The sequence below is a fragment of the Ambystoma mexicanum genome, chromosome 4q (genome assembly GCF_040938575.1).
Source record: "Ambystoma mexicanum isolate Mex_15411 chromosome 4q, UKY_AmexF1_1, whole genome shotgun sequence".
Classification (NCBI taxonomy): domain Eukaryota; kingdom Metazoa; phylum Chordata; class Amphibia; order Caudata; family Ambystomatidae; genus Ambystoma; species Ambystoma mexicanum.
In genome coordinates this window covers 758159154-758179261 of record NC_090928.1, presented here as the reverse complement: position 1 = coordinate 758179261, position 20108 = coordinate 758159154, and positions in this window count along the sequence as shown.

The following is a 20108-nucleotide window of genomic DNA, read 5'->3' as shown; positions in this document are numbered from 1 at the left end:
TATTTCGGATTTGACGATGTTAACCTTTAGGCCTGACGCCTCCCAGAACTCCTCCAGCCGGGATCTGCTCGCCCGGATAGACTCAATTGCCGCTGTCAGGGTGAGCAGCATATCATCGGCAAACGCTGCTACTTTCTGATGCTCCCCCCGAATGGGATGCCCCGTATCCCGTCCGCTTCCCTTATAGCTTGAAGGAGGAGCTCTAGATAGATTGCGTAAAGCATCAGGGGCATCCTTGTTTCGTGCCTCTTCCGAGCCTAAAGGGTCTGGACATTGTTAGGCAGAATCATATACAGTACCCTTTGGGAACACCACACACAATTAAGACTACAAGTGACAGTACAAATTCACCTTTGGTACAAGCCTGTACTACACAGTAAAGTGGTAGCGATGGCCGAGTAGCCAGACTTATCTCAAGAGTAAAGTGAGCAGTACCAATAGTTACACAAAGGACAGTAGTTACTATGGTTCAAACAAACTGAGTAAAAGAATATACATTTATTTACAAATGTGTTGTAAAACAATTCACCAAGTAAAGCAGTAGAAAAATCACACTCTTAATACACTACACCACACCCAATAGATTCTGGACAAGTTAAGCTCAAAATGAAGTGTGGGCAAAATGGCACTCCAGCAATTTAAAAGGGAGGGAAAGACAAGGTTAGACAAAAGTTGAGCAGCACCAACAAGTAAGTAAGTAGGGCAATCTAGAAAAAGTAACTACAGTGAGGAAATCAAATCAAGAGACTTGGGCCAAAGTCAATAGACCAAAGTCTTTGCAGAGGATCACACAGTTCAGGGTAGTTTGCGGTTAAGTCTTTGCCAAGAGTTCAGAACGAAGTTGGTCGGACGAAAAGTTACTTTAAAGAAAAGAGAAGGACAACCCCTCGGATTGGCAAAAGGTTTCAAACACTTTCACTGCGGTCGGACGGAACAAACAACCGGGTTTGAACAGTACCTTAAATTAAGAAGAAAGCTGTAGCTGAGGCAGCTGGCAGGACCTGCAGGACCTGGTAGGTCCTGCAGGCTCATGGTTCCTGAAGCGAATGTCGGACTGACACAAAGTAGGAAGACTGGAGGATCCTGCACTGCCCAGGGAAGAAACCAGCAACAGAGCAAAGCAATGAATAAAAGGTGTGCTCCTTAAAACCCAAGCAGGGTCCGGACATCCTGGCTATCCGGTTCACTGTAGCTGTGCACAACAAATTCGACCAGAGGAGGGAGGCCTGGCTTGCTGTTTGGCAAACTGGTTGGTCCCACCAGCTCAAGGGGAGAAGATTCCTTGCAGATCTTCCCTGTTGTCGAAGTTTGGAGATTCGGACCCGCAGCAGGGCTTCACCGGAAGGTTCAGTCGTGGTAGAGGTCCTCTTCTGTCAGCTTCTCTTCGGTTCTCTCGATCCAGTGTCGACTCTGCCTTCTCAGTCCCAGAGACCTGCTTTTCATGCAGTTTTCCCCCATTCACACAGCCTGGCTGTCAATCACACAGCAGGGTGGCTATCCCGGCGGAACAGTCACCACAGTCAATCATACAGACTGCAACATGGGTCTCCAAGGAGACCCTGTGCAGGGAGTCTCAAACCACTCCCTCACATCCTGTCCCCCTCAGACATTCAGGCGCCCAAGGAGGGCTTCTGTGCAGAAGCCCGCCAAAGGACGGCGAACAAAGGAACCAGACCTGGTTTGGTACGCAGAGTAAAACATGAGAAAGACCTTTACAAAAAGAAATGGCGAATAAACCCAGCCGGAACCAAATAAAAGTGAATGGGGTCCAGCGGGTTTAAGTTTGAGGCTACTAACTTAGCCTAAAACAGTACCAAGGCTATTTAAATAGACTGCATTAGGAAAAATAGGGTAGATACCACTGCCACCAGCGTAATCTTAAAGAAAGGGGAACTAAATAATGTTCCATGAGAAACAGACAAAAAGGGATAACTATTAACCCTTTCCAGAACTCCATGTAAGATAGTTTGTACTTGTTTTTTTTTTTTTAAATTTTATTGGTTTGTAAATTAAACCTTTAAAATACATAAATGTTACAAAACAGACAAACAACATTCATCCATTTCCCTTTCCCTCATTGTTCTACAGAAGTATCATTTCCCACTGTCCCAAGAGAGATGTAACACATCCTCAGCCGTTATTTATGGCTACATTAGGGGTCAGCAATCGATCTTCAATTATTGCTAAAAGATGTGTTACAGGCAAGACTAGTTTCATATCCCTTCCATTAAACATTTGTTGCCACCAATCTTCAGCGTCCATTGACGGATGGGAGTCACTCCAAGGGCCCAAGAGACGAGTTCTTTCCGTTCTTAGCCCAACGCAGAAGAGCATCAAATGTTTCAAAGTTTCAGGTGCTTGAAGACAACAGCGACAGGTTGGATCTAAATTTGCATATGTTGACCAGGCCCGTAGCCGCTCTTTTGTTTTAAACCCATTTAGCCTGAACCACATGAACAGTCTTCGGGCGTGCGGGTCTGGAAACAGTTCAACGTATTTTTGTGGGTTGTTATATGCCCGAGCTTCAGTAGGAACCTCACACATTATTTTAGAGGACGTTCTTTTTGAACATGTTAGTTCCCAATCCTCTCGCCAAATTTTTATTTTTGCTGCATTTGGGTTTCCTTGGAGAGTATCTATCTTAATGTCATATTCAGACATAAGAGCTTCACAGCGTTTCATCCATAATGCCAGGATCCCAGGACCGCAGGAGGTCGCACCATGGAGTACGCCAAATTGCGGAATCTGTTCACTAGTTCTCGTTTTCCGATAAAGTGATAACAGATTCCAACAAACTCTCGCATGAATTGAGATCAATGATAGTTCGTATCTTATCGAGTACGTAGCCGTTCCTTTTGGTAACTTAAGGACTTTGGTCCAAAAGATGTTCTCAAGAGTAGACCATATCTCCCAAGTACAACCCAACGCATTTTCTGCCCCATACGTAAGTATAGGTATCACCTTTTGCTCATAAAAACGTAAGACTGCTTTCAGAGAAAATTTCCCATATTTATTGTTTATCACCTGCGCTTGACACGCCAATTGTTTGCATTTACGTTTAATCTCAATTTTCCATGGTTCGTCACTGAGGCTGGAACTGAGCATCATTCCAAGGTATTTCACATTAGGCGAGATAGTTAGCTTTTCTTGGTTTAATGACCATGTTAGATTTTTTGCAAGCCTAGTTCTGCCACTTTTTAAGTCTTTCAAAACCAGTATTTCACACTTCTTTGTGTTGACAGACAGGTGGTTTTCGATCACATATTTCTGGATTGCATTAATTTTCCTCTGTAAACCAATCGGTGTTAAATCCAGCAATATAAGATCGTCCGCATACAACATCCAGCTCAACCGGGATTTATGGATCTTCGGCGGAAAGATGTTTAAGCCTTCAAAGGAGTAGCCAATATCAGAAATGAACAACCCAAATAATGTCGCCGCCAGCGGGCAGCCTTGCTTGACTCCCTTAAAGGTGTTAATGTCATGATCTCTGCTTCCAAAAGGTCAGGGTTTTCCCAACTCCCTTGGAAGCAGATCCATAACCCAGGTTCCGAGTGCCAACCAGTCCCAATTGGGACCTTTTGGACCCAGTCCTGGCGCCAGTGGCACCAGGCTCATAAATATGCCCAGTCCCAGCGCTGGAAGAGCCGGGCTCATAATGCTTGGGTGGACTTACCTGCAGCAGACCATGCTGCTTACTTGCCTGCCAGTTGAGCCTCTGATCCTCTTCTGTTTGGAACTACTTTTCCTGTTGGGTGGGGCAGGAGCCACTCCCTAGGTTCAGAACACTGGAACTCTTCTGGAAAGCAGGAACTCTTTTCTTACCTAGGCGTGGCTGTGGAAGGAGACACCTAAGCACTACAGGAGGCTATTTAAACCACACCCGATGGATGAATCTTGCTTTGCGTTATTCTGCATCCTCTGCAGCAGAACGCTCATCGTGTCTTCTGCATCTGATCCTGGGCCTAAGGAAAAAGGCTTACCATCTTGAATACAGTCTTCAGCAACACCTATAAAGACAAGAAAGAACAGGTTAGCATTACGGTCTTCAGTGACAGCGCTTCACTTACCTGGTCCATCGGCTGTCACCAACGCCTCGTGCTGCATTCCGGCATCTGAAAGACAAAGGCTTACCTACTCTTCGTGCGCTCCGGAGGTCTTCGCACTGCATTCCGGCATCTGAAAGACAAAAGCTTACCAACTCTTCGCACGCTCCGGAGGCCTTCGGCGCTGCATCCCGCATCTGAAAGACAAAACAAGGTGCGTTTAAAGACATTGGGGAACTTTAATACTCACGTGCCATTACTCCTTTCCACATCTAACCCAGTGGGTATTCCGGCACCCTGCAGCCGCTCCGAACTTGTACCTGCAAAATAAAAAGACAGTTAGAGCGCATCGTGAAGCAGGCAACAAGCGCTTACTTACGTGCTTCCAGGCGCTTCTATTCATCACACGGGCTCCATCTTCAACTCACTTCAACCCCTCATCCGCCATCGCCGGAACCCTGCAAAACAAGAGACATCATTACTAAAGACTTTTAAAGACATTAGAATTACTCGAAACTTACCTTTCGTGCAGTAAACGACGGACAGCAGTCCTCTGAAGTCAAGAGGCCTGCTCCCCTTATCCAGTGAAGAAACTGGTTACAGCACCCTGCCCCGAGGCAGATGGAGAGCACGGCGTTCACTTACCTAAGGTGAGAGCGTTAACCTTTGGGGTTCTACAGGAGAAGAGAAAGGGAAGAAGAGAGAGACATTCAATAACCCAGTTCATTAATCCCATATTTTCTATCTGCAGACATCTTACCCTTCGAGTCAGACATACAGTGCACAGAGGTCCAGCCCAAAGAGCCAGCCGTGTGTGACACATCACCTTTGAAGATACGGTATACGCCCAGTCAAGACCGGCGTCTCTACGGGAATCAGGTGAGCGTTACAGTTAATTGGTTGAGACAGCGTACCAGTTTGATCCAGACGAACCCTTATAGAGGTTCCAGTGTGTAAATCTTTTATTGCGGCAACTAGGTCTTTCGGGCAGCCCCATTCTTTCATTTTGTTCCATAGCCGTGCTCGATCTATTGTATCAAATGCATGAGAAAAATCAATGAAAGCAAGATAAACTATTGTTTGGGTTCTAATTGCTTCCATTTTAAGTATATTTAACAACAATAGATTCAACGAGCATCCAACTTGCTTGACAAAACCAGTTTGTCTAACATCTACGTGTTTCGAATGAGTTGCCCATTTGACTAACTTATGCTGCAACTTGGTCGCGTACACCTTCCCTAAGACGTCAAGCAAGGCGATCGGCCGGTAATTTTTAGGGCATGTTCTGTCCCCTTTTTTAAATATGGGGACAATCACCGCTGATTTCCAGGATTGCGGTGTCTTTCTTTGGAGATTCACTCTCGCAAAGAGATCCACACAGAAGTCTGCCCATAGCTCTGGATGTTGCTTGATCGTGAAGTTAGTCAAACCGTCAGGACCAGGAGCCCTGGAATTTTTGGCTTTCTTAATTATACTCATGATCTCCTCTCTCGGGAAAGTTAATGACCAACCTGCAGCACAGTGATCGTCCAGGTTAGCGTCACCTCCAGAGTCTTTATATAGTTCTTTGAAGTGTGAAATCCATGTTGTTTCAGATACCATGGAAGCTTGTAACGCTGACTGGGATGCCTGTGTGTTGTTAATCAGCTTCCAAAAATCACGGGATTTCTTGTTATGCAGATTTCTTAACATACATTCTGAGTCGCCTTGGGTCATACTCACTTTGTAAGATTTAAGCCAGTTTTTGTAGTGTTGCTTCGCCTTTCTTATCTTCATGCAACGTGTCTCTGGGGCGTCAGAGCGTGCCTGCCGTATTATCCTTCTCATACCCCATTTCTGTTGTAATACGGCCAAATCAAAGCAATGGGTTCGGTTCAACATAGTATGTTTAGAGCCACCATTCTTGGTTCTAAAGTTTGCCAGTAGCTGAGCATATTCTAATGTCGCAGTATCGCTATTGAATTTGTTTGTTATGAGTTCAACGTCCTTTTCAGCTAAACACAGGCGAACTCTACTTGCTCCCACATCGACTTTCACCTGCCATTTTGGTTTAGCACTTACATTTGTACTTATGAATTCCATCTTTAATATTCCATGGTCGCTGTTTGAATTTCGTTGCACTTTTAATGAATTTACCAATTGATGGAAATCGGCAGTGACAAATATATAGTCAATGGTAGAACCCTGATTTCCACGGTTCCACGTCAAAGCCGGCGGTATGTCGCCTAGCGTGCAGCCATTAAGCACCTGCAAATTTCTTACGCCCATTTCTTTCATCCATTTAGTTGCCAAATTCTTTGTCTGACGAGATTTAGATTGAAAGCAGTCTATATTCAGATCGCCACAAAGGACTATATTGGCTCCTTCTTGCTCAACCAGTAGGCGATCGATGAGACATGTGACCTCGTCAATAAACACATTGGTTCCAGCCCTCACATGATTCCAATATAAGTTCAAGATAGTTATTTGTTCTTTATTACTCGAATGTTTGGCCAATTTGACAATCGTGGACTCTTGGATGAAAGGTGAGTGATTAATCGATTTTTCGATGCTATATCCGGATGATCGTCTTACTAAAGTTATAAGACCAGCCATAGGACGGCCTTTCACCGCTTTTATAGCTGGATTTATAGCTATCTCAAAGTCTGATGCGACAGGGCTACTGCTTAACCATGTCTCTTGCAAGCATACTATGTCCAAACCTCCCAACCACTCAGTATTCATCAAATGTGTGAAGCCCCGTGAATTCCAAGAGCCTAGTACACAGTGCTTCACGGCGTCAGCATCCTGGCGTTATCGTTCACAGCTATTATTTAGCGTGCCGGCCAACCATTGCCATTCAAATATTTCACCCTGAATGCAGGTATTTGTAGGTGAATTGGGCTCTGCGACACCTTGTCGCATTTTACCTTGTATTGTTATAGTGAGTTTCTCGCTTTCACTTTCAGGTACAGATTTTTTATCTTCGTCCGACAAAACCTGTTTTTTTCCGTGTTTTATGGTCTTGTTTTGAGCCATGTTTTCGCCAGAATTTTTATCTTCGTCCATCAAGACCCCTTTTTTTTCATAATTTGAGGCCTTGTTTTGATCACTGTGTTCGCCAGGCATGTTATGTCTTGTCGTAGTTGGCCCAATCAGTCGTGTATTGGCTAATTCAGTTGATAATACTGCCGGATTTAATAGGATAGAGGTACTTGAGGCTTGGGGCTCTGTCGCCATCTTGGGCTCACGATAGGCTCCAGAATCCCCATCGTCTAATTTATAGACATCAAAACCCAATGAAAAAAGTGATACATTCGCCTCCAAAATGGAGGTAGCTATTAAGGACGAAGTGATGTGTAAAATCACTTTATCGTTCTTTTGCTCATCTGGAAATTCCACAATCTTTAGATCCTCAGTGGTAACTGCACGTAAACCCGGTACATGATGAAGTAGCTTAATAATGTTACGCCTGTTTAAAATCAACCTGTCAGATGAGTTTAATCTCTCAACCATCAATCTGACCTGAGGCGCTAGACCATTGGCCGTAAGGGCTTTGTTCCTTACACCCGTGTCACATTCGTTAGTGGTGTGTTTAGCCCGATCGAGCCTGTGCCTGTCATTTTGCGTTACAAGCTGCATTTCTTGCAATTTAACATGTCTACATGATTGTTTTCCGTATAGTTCAATCCCAGTCTGGTCTCCGGGCCCCCTCCTTCCAGGATTAGTAATACAGGAACCAAGCTTCTTATCCCTTTTTTCCTGCGTGGTCCGGAGGGTCTGGTTGTTTAAATTTCCGTTTATCGGCGTTAATGCTGTTTTCACTTCGTGGTTACGAGCCAACCTTTCAAACGGCTGCACTGGCTTTATCATGACGTCCGGCATGTACTTTAAGCAAGTTCCGTGTAGCTTGTTACGTTTTTCTTGTAGAGTCAAAAACATTGGACTTTTTACCTTCTCGGTCATATGTGCTGATTGTATTGCCGTTTTGTTGGTATAAAGGGCACTGTCAGGACACTGAACTATTGCAACCTCACTTGCTGCAGTAGGCTGTACCTTCCGTTTTACTTTTTGTAAAATGACAAATCTGCCGTCTATGCAGTCTTTCTCCAGGGAGAAGGCTTTGGGACTCTCTTTGTTGTTGCTTTGGACTTTATCGACAAGAACAGTTGGCTCTTCAAGATCTTCATATTCTGGCTCATTATAAGTTGACATATTTAGCAATTCGGATGATATTTCAGACACCTCTATGATTTCATCGCTTGAGCCTTCTTTCGTTGCGCTTTCGTTCGTGGGTAGAATGAGGGATTTTTTTGATTCAGTCGAAATAGACTCAATCTTTCCATTGGCAAGTACGTGTACCACTTTAATATTCCCTAAAAATTCTCTTGCACCGTGCATTTTTTTTTTCTTTTTTGCTGGTTGATTTTTTGTTTTTTTTGCACTGCTGAATTATCTGATTTTTTACAGGTTCCATACTAAGTGGTTTCGCAACTTGTTTTTCAAATAATGGAAATAACTTTGGCGCTGGATTTGATAGTTTGTACTTGGTCTGTGAGTTTAGAAAGACTAATAAAGTCAATGGCAACTTTACGTGTTCTGGGAGACAGAAGTCAGTCCCAGAAAATGGAGTTTAAAGTGGGAAGTCTGAAAAAGACAACCCTGCGTCACTGCACTAAAGGTGCTGTGTAACACACAGTAAAAAGATGATGCCTATGGAGTAGGTGAGGCTCCACAGTCTATGAACGCAAAAATGTTAAACACACACAGCAAAACACATGTAAGAGTGGGAAAAAAGGCTCACACTCTTACCAGGTGGAAAAAATAAATCCTAGAAATCCAGCAAAGCTGCTGAGGGACTCCGTAGGTAAGGGAAATTATCCATTCTGGAGAATTCTTCCTAACAGACATCACCCCGTTCACCGCCACCCTTGTTGACGGTGCATGGTAACTGGCCTGGACCATTGTCAGGAACTCCCCTCCGAGGCCCATTTTCTGCATTCCCCAAAACAAGAAGGACCACTCCACATGGTCAAATGCTTTTTCTGCTTCTAACACTAGAAGGACCGTGGGAGTGTCCGTTTTCTGTGCTTTTTCCACCAGATGCGGCACATAAGAGGCAGCGGTGTAGCCATCTGGGTCTAGGGCCTTATTCAACAGTAAGTTACTGATCACTCTCCTTACTTAATCCTCCGGGACCTCCCGATTAAGGGCCTCCAGTGCCTCCCTCCCAATGTTTCGCAGCTGTACCCTTTCTAAAAGCTCCTCCTGTAGATGGGCCTGGGGATTTTGTGATGTATAAATGGAATCATAGAACTCTGCCAGTGTTTCCTGGATGTCCCCTGATCACGTAACCCGCTCCCCTGTCCCCATTTTCAGATCTGTGATCTTGTTCTTTGACCTTGCCCCCCTTAGTAGGTGCGCTAGTAGTGCATCTGCCTTATTTGCCTTGGCGTAGTATTTTTGGCGGACGGTGAGCAGAGCTCCTTCAGCCTTTTTTGGTTCGGAGGACTTCTAATTGCCCTAGTGCCCGCCTATACTCCCTCATGGAGGATCTAGTCGGGGTTGTTCCTGCCTTTTGTCTTGCCGCCTCCACCTCCGCCTCAGGTTGGGCCTCTAGCGCTTTCAGCAGTTTTTTCCTCTGCGCTGTTACTGCTATCAATTCCCCCATGAGCGTGGCCTTGAACGTGTCCCATCTTGTATCTTCTTTCGTGGCCCCCCTCTAGTTGTTTGCAAAAAAAACTCGTGATCTTCTCCTCCATTTCCCATATGATTACCGGGTCTCTAAGTAGGAGCTTTGGGTATTTCCATCCCCACACCCCTCTTTCCTTGCGTCCCAGATCTAAGTGGATACCGTCTTGTGGTCCACAATCCCTATAGGGCCTATTTTCACCTCGTGAAGCCTGCCCACCAGACCCACTGAGACCCAGACATAGTCAATTCTTGACTGCGACCCATGGACTCCCGATACGAAGGTGCAGCCCTCCTCGTTCCTCCTCAGCTCCTGTCATGCGTCCCATAGTCCTGCCCTCTCAATCCTATCCCTTAGGTCTGTTGACATCACTGCCCCTCTCCCCTTGCTGGGCCCCCCAACCTGTTTCGCTCCCTGTCCCAAGCTATGTTGAGGTCCCCCATCAAGATTATGTGGCCCCACGCTTTCTCTTCTAATACCCACAGGACGCGCCGCAGAAACTGATCCTGGCCTGAATTCGGGGCATACACCACTGCTATGGTATAAGGGAGGTCCTGGTATGTCCCTCTAACTATAATATACCTCCCCTCCTTATCCCGTATGGCTTCTGTGACTCTGAAGTCGACTGTGTTTTTAATGGCCATGGCCACTTGCCCCGTTTTGCTCTTCCCAGAGGCATGTAAAATCTGGTCAAACCGCCGCAATCTCAGCCGGCCCTGGTCCATGTGCATTAGGTGTGTTTCCTATAGCCCTAGAATGTCCGGACCCTCTTTCCTTGTGAATTGTTCCAGTTTCTTCCTCTTAAGGGGGGTGAGCCCCCTGACGTTATGTGTTAGTCACTTCAATGGTTATGGATCCGATCTTGCCCCACGCTTGCCAGTGATCCCCATCCACCCTCTTCTGCATGAGATGCCCCCGCGTCCCCTCCCCTTTCTCCCCCCCAGACCCCTGTTCGCCCTGCCCCCTGGAAGAACTCGCCTTTCCCGCTCTCTCTCCCCTCCTTCCTCCGGCATTCCCGCCTTTCCTGATTCCAAATGGTTGCTCCTCCCGACTCGACCCTAGCTCCATTGTCCCCTTTAGAGGCCCACCATCCCTTTACTGCCATATTGATTTAGGGCTCTGCTTGTGATCCTGTTCCTGCTTCCCCGTTCCTCTCTTTCGGTGGTAACCGGCTCCCCTTCGGCCCCCTTCTCCTTTTTTTCCCCCCACCGTTGTCCACTCCCAGGGTCTTGGCCGGGGTCTATTGTCCATGGCTGGCGCTCCATTCCATGTAGGGGTCACGTCAAGTTTTATTTGCAGGATATCTGCTCCCTCCTGTACTGAGGTGATGCGTTTCTGGCTTCCTTCCCATTCAAATCCCAGGTCGAACGGGAAAGTCCATTTGTATTGATAAGCTCGCTCATTGAGTACCTTTAGCACTAGACTCATCTGTCTTCTCTTTATAAGCGTGCTGCTTGCTAGGTCTTGATACAGTGCTATCTGTTGGCCCCTGTACGTAATGGGTTCCCGCTTCTGTGCCGCCTGGAGAACAGCCTCCTTTTCGGCGTACCTAGCGAAGGCTGCTAGTACGTCCCTCTATCTTGCTGCTGTGCCTTTGAGCATTCTCCCTACCCTATGTACGCGGTCCAACTCAATCCTGTCTGGAGACTCTTCTTCAAGGATCCCCGCAAAGATCGCCGGCATTTCCGATTTCAGTTCTTTGTCTGATACCGATTCCGACAGCATTTTCACTCTTAGGTTGTTCCTTCGGGATCTGTTTTCCATGTCCTCCAACTGAATTTCCAAATTCTGGGTGGCTACGTCAAGTCTCTATATGGCTTTGCTGTTAGCCGTTGTTGCCTTGTCTATTTCTTGCAGGCCCTTTTCTAGGAGATCCGTCCTCTCACCCAGTTGACATATGTCCTATCTGATCTCTCCTAGAGCCTCGTTCAAGTCCGATCTCATGAACTGGAATTGATCCTGGAACGTTTTGGCTAGGCTGGTCTGTAGTAAGTGCATTTAGCTTAGGAAGTCCTGTTTTGACATCGGGGCCGACCCCTCCATGCCCCTAGGGGTGGTGCCTTCCGACGCCCCCTCTTGGCTGCCCTTGGCCCCTTCCCTAGTGTCTTGTGTGGGCCACATTGCGTGGAGGGTGCCTGGGGAGTTGCCCGGGTTTGGGTAGTCTTTCCCCCTTTCCCTTTGGCCTTCGTGGTCATAATTCTCCCGGCCTCTGTATCTCGATGGGCTCTTGCCACGTCCCTGGGAGTCTCTGGGGCCTCTGTAGATGCTTGCCGAGGCCTTTCCTAGTTAAGTCTCCACGCCTTCTCCCACTTCTTCCCCCACTCAGAGGGTTCCCCCCGCTGTGTGCTTTTTTCTACCCCTTGCTGCCCTGCCGCCTCTCTACTGTATCTGGATTATACCGGCAAGATCTTCGGGGGGGGCCCCTCTGGCCCTTTTTGTACATCCAGCCAGCCTTGTCCTCCCTGATGGGGCTGCCGCCTTCCCTTTACTCCCAGCTTGTGGAGTGCTCCGGTGCCGTTCCCGTTGGTAGTTGTATGCCCAATATGTATGCGCAGGCTCAGGTTGTGTGTGCGGGCTCAGGTTGTGGTCATGTGAGAGGGGGCACTGGGTCCAGAACCCCTCCTCCCGCCTCACTCCTCAGGGGGCATCCCTCCTCTCTTAAAGGCCTGCTGGGAACACCGTTAGCCTTCTTGTTTGCTTGTGAGGGGGTGGCTTCCCCAGCCCCTCCTGGGGATCACCCCCTCCCTGGTCTGGCGTTCCCCCTCCTCCACGCGGCCTCCCGGTGGTCCCACACTCACTGGCCTCTTCCACCGCTCCCCCCTGGAGCCTCTGGACTTGCCGCTTCTCTGCACCCCCCAGTGTGGGGGTCGGCCCGGTTCTCCTCAAGTCCCCGGCGTGTCCTTTCTGTGTTCGTTGAAGGGCCCGGGGCCCACCTGCAGTTCTCACCCTCTAACACGGCTGGACTCTCGCGGTGGTATGGGAATCATTCAAGGTATGGTTATGAGGGCATCTATTGTCACGGTCACTCGGCACGTTACGGGCTATCAGAAATTAAGTAAACCACACGGAACTCACGCTACGCTTCCTCGAAAATGCACACTCACAGACACCGGGGGCCGAGACTCACAAGTCATTACAAGAGCAGCTAGAGAAGTACAGAGACCTTGCTGACCGAGAAATGTTATATATCACACACCCAATGAGGGCCTGGCGAAGGTGAAGGGAATAAGGCTAGCAGGACCCAGGCAAACTTAATTACGGCAGAACACGGTTTTAGACCAATCTCAAGTATAGTAGGAGCAGATGGGGCAGTCTATACGGATGCCGAAAAAATAAACAAAGTCTTCTTAGACATCTACGCAGCACTATATGCAAACTCAGATCAGGTGTCAGTAGACAAGCTAACACAGTACATGGACTCATTCCTGCTCCCCACTCTAGAACAAGAGGACAGATTAATCCTGGAACTCCCCCTTACATTAGAAGAAATTGGACAGACAATAAAGGACCTGGTAGCAGGGAAAGCCCCTGGACTCGACAGCCTCCCAGTAGGCTTATACAAATGTTACACGGCAGAACTGGTCCCTAGATTGATGGAGGTGTGGGAGGAGGCCTTATCAGATGGTACACTGCCCATATCCATGAGGGAAGCAATTATCACAGTCCTGCTCAAGCCACACAAAAACCTGCACGAACCCACATCCTACCGCCCCTTATCTCTGATAAACACAGACACCAAAATATTTGCTAAAGCCATTGCGAACAGATGGTTACCACACATGAATAAACTAGTACACCCCGATCAGTCGGATTTCATCCCCACGAGATCCACCTCCCTGAATTTGCATAGATTGTTTGTCATAATATCCCAGCTCGACCCCAGGGCAAAGGTGATAGCGATTTCGCTAGACGCTGAAAAAGTATTTGATTCGGTTTCCTGGAAGTATATGTATGCTGAGCTGGAGCGACTGGGGTTCGAGCCTAGGTTCCTGGGTTTCATTTGTCTACTATACAAAGACCCCAGAGCCAGAATTAGAACACATCACACTTTATCACCTGGGTTTGCACTTCACAGAGGCACACGCAAGTGATTTCCTCTATCTCCCCTCATCTTCACCCTCACTACAGAGGGTATGGCGGTGTACCTAAGACAGACACTCATGTCAAGGTGTCCGTATTTGTGGCCCCACCAGTTCATCTCGCTTTACGCGGATGATAACCTATTATACATTAGACACCCCGAAATTAACCTAGCCCCGGTAATACAGGAAGTACAAGAATTTGCCAAGTACTCTGGGTATGAAATCAACCAGACTAAGTCCGAAATCATCCCACTGACACAGAGGACGGTACGATTGGACGCAACTGCAAACTTGCGGTGGTCCCCGAGCTCAGCCCGATACCTCGTGGTCATAGTGGCCACTGACAGACACACACTCTGTACACCACCAATTAAGAACCATATATAGTACTACTTGAGACCAAATTGAAGCTATGGAACAAACTCCTGATATCAATGTATGGCCGCATTGTCCGGCTAAAGATGGTTGTAGTAACAAAACTCCTATATCTGTTTAGTAACATCCCAATATGGCCCGGTTGAACATTCTTTGATAAGTTACAGATGCTTGCCTCTAATTTTGTATGGGGGTGGGGGGTCTGGTAAGAATGAACTGGCCTAAAATATGCGGAAAAATACGATACGGGCGAATTGGCTACCCCAGATTTTGAGCTTTATTACTATGCCGCACAAGCAAAATTCGCAAAATACTGGTTCCAGAACACAGAAAACTATGCCCACATACAGGTGGGGAAATACTCTGCTGCCCCCATCGATATACGTTCCATGATATTCAAAAAGAAGTGTGGAGGCGCTGGAGAGGTTGATCCAGTGGCCTGCATGGTACCGGCCTAGCTGCGCCGTTTCGGAAGGTGGAATGCACAGAACCATATGGTGCCACCTCCCCTCTCTGGCATTTCCCTGACATGGCCCCCACTTTGGACACAATGCTGCAAAGAGTATGGGATCCCGCGAAGGAACTGACTGTGGGTGATATGTTTCCGGTGGCACGTTGTAAAACTGGAGGAAGTACAGGGAAAGGTGGGCTCGGGGCTTACCATAACATTACAATATCATCGCCTAAAAGCAGTTTACAGACGCAGATGGCCCTCATTCCCGGCCGAACTGGCCCTCCATCCATTCACAATTAGCATCTTGTCACAAAGGGTTCATAGGGAGCATTTCCACAATACTTAGTATGGTGCAATCACACTCCCCATTCAAGTACATAATGAAAATAAAATCGGAAAGGGACCTAAGCATAACGATTGATGAAATGCAATTGGCTAAATACTGCCAGCTGACTAAATCAATTTCCCTCAACGCTAATTTCAGATTGGTACAATTCAAAATCCTAAACCATTTGCACATCACCCCCGGGAAAGTTGCAAAGTTCGATCGATCTAAGCAGGCACTTTGCCCCAAGTGTAAAAGCCTGGACGCCAATTCCATACATATGTATTGGAACTGCCCCGCTATCCGTCAATTCTGGGAAGAGGTGGCCACCACACTATTCACATCCTCGCCACCCCACTGAAATATTTGCTTGGGGACATAGGGAAAGCGTTTAGGCTCTTCTCGGGGGCAGTAGCTAAACAAAACATCCTCAGAAGCTGTAAGGCGAGGGTGGCGCCCACGGTCCAGGCATGGCTTAAAGACTTGAGGTACGTCTATGAGTGTGAAGAAAGCTATGTCTTGGGGGTCAGGCCCACTAGTCGCCCAAAAGATATATGGGCCCCATTCGGCCGCTACTTAGCGGACAACCGTGAAGAGCCCCAAACGGTTGCAGGGACCGATTCGCTTGACACAGGACAATGATACCTTCTATGTTACTGTTTTTGCATGCCGTTGAAATTCACTGTTATATGCTGAATGTAAATTGCATTAATAGGTTGTAACAGTCAGTGACAAATAAAGTAAACAACAAAAAAAAAGAATCGACAGAGACAACCCTGCCGCCACCTACTGTTGACCTACAGGGAGTCATGGCCATCATGCAGTAGGGATTCGCCTTCCGGGAACAATGTCTGCATCATAGGGGTACCGGACGATGCCCTGAAGGGCCCCATGGAGACAGCGGTGGAGGAGTTATTGAAAGACCTGTTGGGGGACCCTGGTTGGTCACAAATGTTTGTAGTTGAGAGCGCGCAGAGGGCAATGACGGAAAGACCTAAACCAGGTGCATCCCCATTCCAATAATTGCACGGATAATGAACTACAGGGACAGAGATTTGGTTTTAAAGGCTGCCCGGGAGAAGCAGGATGGGTTCCAGTGTGGTTCGTATTTTCCCAGACTATACACTGGCAGTACAGCAGGGGAGGCGTACATTTGTCGGTGTCAAAAAGCTTCAGAGAGAGCGTAAAATACCCTATGCTATGCTATACCCAGCTAGGCTGCGTATGCAATTTAAAAATAAGATTTACTTTTTCACGTTCCCAGGGGAGGCAGCATCATTTGTGGAGGCCAACATTTCCCTACCTGAGAAGCAGTCACCTGAAGATACTTAGTGTTTGAAGGGGTGATGTATTGCACCTGTGACTGTGCGGAATGTTTCTGAATCACGCCAGCGACTATGTAACTTATAATGGGCCTCATTACAAGTTTGCCGGTCCGGAAACAACCGTACCGGTAACCTTGCCAGTAACAATGTTTCCGGACCGGCAAACTACGAGTTCTGAAGCGGGTGCCTTTCAGCGGCCAGGTCTGACCTGGCGTACGGAATGGCACCCGCTCGCAGTCCTCGACGGATGCACCGGCACCCTTCATGGATGGGACTCAAATGGGAATGGGGAGTAATATTTTTCAGCACCCGGCAATGGGGAATTACCGGGACCGCCAGGGCTGTAATGCCCCGGTACATCCCCATTGCCGGGTGCCGGAAAAAAAATGACTCCGGTGGCAGCCGTGCTGGTATTTACCGGCACGGCTACCGCCAGAGCCACAATGAGGCTCAATGTGTTTTTGGTAACGTTTGATTAAAAAAAAATGTTCATTATGGTCCAAGCCCAGCTAAGGGTATAATATTGCACAAGCTAGTCACCACGATTGAAGTCGCCCACAATGCTAGTGCACAATGTTGGTGAACGGGGTACGGCGGGTGGCCGGGAGGTAAGAGTATGGGGTGGAACATAGTCAAAGTTTGGGGCACTATGATGGAAGGGGAGGAGGAGTTTGGGGGAAGTTGGGATCAAACAATTATAAAAATGCACAAGTTAAGCACAGCACATTATGGTTTAGTTGAGAGTTGGTACAGAGTTGTGAGGAATGTCCGGAAGCATATTAGAGATGATGGCTAGAAACGGCTCAACTGATGTGAAGTTATTGAGCTGGAATGTGAGGGGCTTGGGCATTCCCATGAAGATGCGTAAGGTGATGGCATATGTTAAAACACAGGGGGCCAAGCTTCTGTTTTCGTGCCTTGAAATACTTGTGTATAGGCGCGTTATAAATGCCATATCATATCATAAACCCACCTACTTGAACACCAGGCATGTAAAGTTGGGATGATCAGCGCAATTACATTGCTTACTCTACCAGAGCCCAGGGGGTCATGATCCTGGTGCATAGGTACGCTAGACACACATTCTTGAATGAAAGCAGCCACACAAGGAAAAGCTTCCGTTCCCTGCACACCGCCATTAGGAACCATGAGGGGTCTATTCGCTCCAAGATGGCCGCCCCCATCATTTTAATGTAAGTGTATGCCCCACTGCCTGCCAGCAGCCCGCCCCTCCGAGCTGATTGGGCGCTCCACGGCTCAAGTAACCAATCTCGATTCGCCGGAAGGCAAAGCCGGCCCAAAACAAAGGCACGAAATTAAGGCACAACTCCTGTCCAAGCCTTTCCCTGCCGGTCCCCGCCGCCTGCCAGTAACGCTGCTCCTTTGCACAAAAGACGCAACATCCTCCAAACGACACCCCTGTAAAAGGTACTGTGCATGATAATCCCGCATCTCTGCTAATTGTTTATTGATTCCCTCACGTGGCTACAGCTTACATCTAGCCTGGTTCCTTCCTCCCCATACAACCTGGGACCTCCGCCTCACGTCTATCACCAGTAGTAAGTTATGTTGCTAAACTGTGACACTACCTGATATATATGAAACTCTAAGGCTGTCATTAAGCCTCCCACTCATTTGACTATTGTGCCTCACAAGTATTTAACTCAGTATGGTGAACTGCACTTCACCCTTACCCACTCTGCCACCCCTTATTTTGGGTACTTCCGTGTATTTGCGTATGCTAGCAAACACAGCCACTGTGCTGCCATTGTTTAGCCTGTGTTGCCTTTTACTCTGCCATACCTAGCCTCTCTAGCATATTTACCAGCCATACCTAGCCATCTGCATAATCCTCAGCAACTGCTATATCTGCCTATCTGCTATATCTGCCTATCTGCTAACCAAGGCCTAACCTGCACTCACCTAGCTCAACCTCATTCTGCCCATTGTGTATGCTCCTAGCCAAAGTAGATTCTGCCCATTGTGTATGCTCCTAGCCTAAGTCGAATTTGCCCATTGTTTATGCTCCTAGCCTAAGTTGATTTTGCCCATTGTGTTTGCTCCTAGCCTAAGTAGAATTTTCCCATTGTGTATGCTCCTAGCCAACGTCGATTCTGCCCATCTAGTCTGCTCCTAGCCTAGGTTGATTTTGCCCATTGTGTATGCTCCTAGACTAGTCGAATTTGCCCATTTGGTATGCACCTAGCCTAAATCGAATTTGGCCATTTTTATGCTCCTAGCCTAAGCTGCATTTGCCCATTTTAGGATATCCACACAGTACGCCCCCACCCCCAGGCCACATCCACTATACTAAACATGGCCTTCCACCACTCCAACAGGCCTCCATGCTGTGACTCCATTCCTCCTACTCCGTTCCTACCAGCCTTAATCACACATGAGCGCCATAACCAACTCCCCACTGCCACCCCACCAACTAACGCTGTCACTAAACCTAAATCCACTGCCAGAATCCCATCTCACACACCACCAGTGCTCATAAGAAACACTAGATTAGGAGTCCGCACAACCACAGCACACACCAAAACTCACAAACTCACATTGCAGACGCTCCTCCCACCTACTACAATCACTCCTACTTCGAAACCCCAGCATCCCACCACCAAACACCACACCAACACCGCTAAACCCAGCACACATGAACCCTCCCAAATCCAACTTGCTCTCATTAATGCCAGATCATTACAAGCCCATGCCACAGAAGAACAAGTTACTTCTTACCTTGTAACGTTCTTTCGACGGGATGTTCCTCCGACGTATTCCTCATCTTAGATATATCCTTCCAGCTCTGCTGGCCTCGGAAAAATTTTTCTCTAGAGGGCGCTGCGCGTCGACGTCCCTCGAGTCGATGACCCTCGACAGCCGCCGTATCGACGCTCGACGTCATCCTGCCTATAAAGGCCGCGCGCAGCGTCCGTTGCTCAGTTCCGTTTTGTAGCCCACAGTATTACTGTCTGGACTAGACTAATCACCCTGAAGGAGCGTAAGCTGCAACAACAAGGGAAGTAAAACTGCGGGGATGGATGGGAGGGTCGATGAGGAATACGTCGGAGGAACATCCCGTCGAAAGAACGTTACAAGGTAAGAAGTAACTTGTTCTTCGAAGGGATTGTGTCCTCCGACGTATTCCTCATCTTAGATAGGCTCCCATAGCAGTATTCTATATTCGGAGGAGGGAGTACTGACTTCACGCTGTCTTCTATTGGTGAATAGAACGCAGTACAGCCCTTCCAAACCTAGTCTCTTGACTAGAGGAGGAATCCAGATTGTAAAAACGTGTAAAGGTATGGATAGACGACCATGTAGCGGCCGCACATATGTCTTTAATCGGCACGCCTCTTTTGAGGGCCGATGAAGCTGCAATACCTCTGGTCGAATGAGCCCTAAGGTTTTTAGGGGGCTCTTTCCCTGCCAGTTTATAACATTCCAGAATGGCTAGAATGATCCATCTGGAAATGGTCTGCTTAGTTATTGGTAACCCCAATTTGTGACCTGCGTAGCCTACAAACAGCTGGTCTGCCTGTCTTATCCTGGCTAGTCTACTAATGTAAAAGCTTAAAGCCCTCCTAGGGTCTAGTCTGTGTAATCTCTCTTCCTCTTTCCCCGGGTGAGGAGGAGGATAGAAAGATGGTAGGGTAATCTTCTGAGAGATATGGAATTCAGAGACTACCTTTGGGAGGAAATTAGGCTTCACTTGCAGGACAACTTTGTCTTTGTGAAAGATTGTATGAGGGGGTTTACAAGAAAGAGCTTGTAATTCGCTCACCCTTCTAGCAGATGTAAGTGCTATTAATAAGACAGTCTTAAGGGTA